Consider the following 2973-nt stretch of genomic DNA (forward strand, 5'->3'; position numbering starts at 1 on the left):
CTCCGACTCCATAGAAGCAAGTAGTTTGCAGTACGATTGATCTATAACTGGATAAACCACAAGTACTAGAATTATGTTGTTCTAAATATTGCATAACCACATGTGTTGTGAATGAAATATGCAACCTAATCGTGTCTTAGAATATTATATATTGTATTTAAAAACAACTATTTGGAGTAATTTGGTTAGACTGCATGGAAGGATATCCTTTGGATTATTCATAGTTTGCACCTCATAAAGCTTCCAACGCATGGCAGGCACTTCTTCCCTCTATTTTCTTCTTTCTCTCTAGAAACTAGATCTCCGTGGCAAGAGACCCACGAAAGTGCCATGGATCTCTATTGAAGGAGACCCAATAAGGAGTCACGAGTCTCCTTTTCTTCTCCATTCACACTTCATGGAAGGGTTATTTGGGCCCCAAAAGAAATAAGCCTTTGTAATAGAAAACCTAAGCCCAAGGCTTAACAAATCAAGTCCAATAATCCAGCAGGGCTGCAAGGCCCAGTATTCAATCGACAGGCACATGAGGGATAAAGTGATAAGCAGATAATGCCTTCACCGTCACTAGGAAGGTTATCTTATTAGATCATTTGAAATAATAAGGGATCAGCTTGGCGATTAGTCTGTTCCTAATATTTATCACCAAATTTATGTGTTATAAAGAACACCCAAAGGTAATGCATAATATTCAGTTATAGATACAGTTCATTATCGCTTTCATAATTTAGGCGTTGGAGGTCCTCAGGGCACATTGTGCTGCCATCTTCTATATTACAGGTCACGCGTGTGGTTGGAGGTGTGTGGAACACGTCCCGAACACTTCAAATTGTTACCAATGAAGGGTAGCACTCCTTTCCTTTACCTACCTCTTATCTCCATTTTGACATTTTCAATCTTCTTGAGAACATATTTTTATTCGGTATCTAAGGTGGGAATGGAAGGGATCATATAATCATAAATATAAAAAAAGAAAAGAAAAAAAATGAGATAAGAGGTTAGATAGGAATTTACGTTGTTTGATTGATGAATAGCCTAAGAGACTAGAGAGGGTAAAACACCATGAAATTATACAAATTGCAAGCTCTCTTGCATTCTCTCTGTCTCTCTCTGTTGTTAGAGGATGGAGGAGGCTTATCACCAAGTTTACCTTTATTTTGTTATGATTGATATTTCTCAATTGGGTTTGTGTGCATTATCTTCTTGATGGGTATTGCACTTGGAAGGGCATATGTTTTAATTGTGGGTTGTCATGTGGCTTTTCTAGCTACTTTTAGACTTCAGCAGATATTGCCTTGCATTTGGAGCCTGAGGTATGGTCTCATTCCTATAGACGATAGATCTAATGGCACTGTTCTAGTAACCACTCTTCTTTTTTCTTATGTTTGGATGTTAAGATCACTTCAACTTATTTCAAATCAATCATTGATGTGACTCATTACTTTTTTAACTCCCTATTTCACACATTTAAATAGATATTTCAACCTATTTATTTTCAAACATATCACAACGGGACTCACAAAATATTACCAGTCACAAAATATCTGACATCACCTCAATATTCAAATACAACCTAAAAGTTCTTTCATTAGATTCAAGGTAATCTTTCACAACACACTCTAATAATAGATAGAACCACTTTGTGATTGTTTGTAATGCTTGATTAAAATGTTCGGTCGGGGATCGGAAAATTTTCCAGATGTCAAGATTTTGGATGAAATTTGGTGCTAGAAATATATTCTAAAAATTTGGGAATCACGAAGGCAGATTTTAATGGAATATCAAAATAGGTTTCAAGACTCAAACGTAATGATGATTTTTTAGAACAAAATTTGTCACTTTTTTCAGTGTTATAGAGTTTTGACAAAATCATTTCCGAAATACAATAAAGCCCTCCGGTTAGTTGTTCTTAGATTATTAGCATTTATCGGAACAATTCAAAAAAACACCATTTTATGAACATTCCAAGATGGAGAGACGTTGATCAGTTGACCGCTCCATAATTATTGTGACCATAACGTAATGACCTAAAAAATCCTCATAACGGTCATTACTAAGCCCACTTAACGTTGATTAAACTTGCATCACGATGTAGATTAGCAGTTAAAAATGACTAACTTCCTGTATACTGCACTCAACGCTCGACACGCACTTATAGCCTTCATTTATGCTCTGGGCAAGTAATGATTTCGGGAGAGCGATATTCATCCTGGGTCAAGCGTTTAGTGACTGGTCTTCCCCCTTGCTCGTTTCTCGGGGTTAGCAACATTTCTTGCCCGAAATTATTATCTACATTGTATTTGATCAATGTGGGATTTATACTCTCTCTATTTTATTTGAATGAGATAACTTCCTCATCAATTTAAAAAATATTATATACAATAGTATATAATAATTTGAAATATCTAAAATAAAATTTTATTTAATTCATGGATTCTAAGATTTACGTAGCTGGTATGAGTTTTACATGAGAGATTTTTTTTGGAACCTTTATTCGAAATAGGTCTCTCTTTCTCATGTACCCTTTGTTCATTTTAGGTGGTTTTGCACCTTCTCCCAAATAGGTAGGAAGCCCCCCTCTCTGATAATGATTTCTTAAACCAACTAAATTGGTAGGAAACATGATAATGCTTTCAATCAATTAAACCAACCGGATGAAAAGCAAGTACAAAAAACGATGAGAATAACCCTATATTGGTAGGAAGCATGATAATGCTTTCAATTAAATCAGCACCGCCGTGATAATGCTTTCTTAAAACAACCAACCACCCCCCCCCCCCCCCCCCCCCAAAAAAAAAAAGGGTTGGTATGTTCTTTGTTTAAATGTGTTTCATATTCCTACAAATGGTTTTTAGCAACCTGCATCCAGAAGATAAGGGAGGCTCGAAGTGGTGTGGGACACCTTCGATGCCTAAGTCCATGATAGTAAAATGTACGGGTTACTTATTATATTTCTATCCTTCCCACAAATAGGGG

This window comes from Juglans microcarpa x Juglans regia, chromosome 5D (assembly GCF_004785595.1).
Source record: "Juglans microcarpa x Juglans regia isolate MS1-56 chromosome 5D, Jm3101_v1.0, whole genome shotgun sequence".
Lineage (NCBI taxonomy): Eukaryota > Viridiplantae > Streptophyta > Magnoliopsida > Fagales > Juglandaceae > Juglans > Juglans microcarpa x Juglans regia.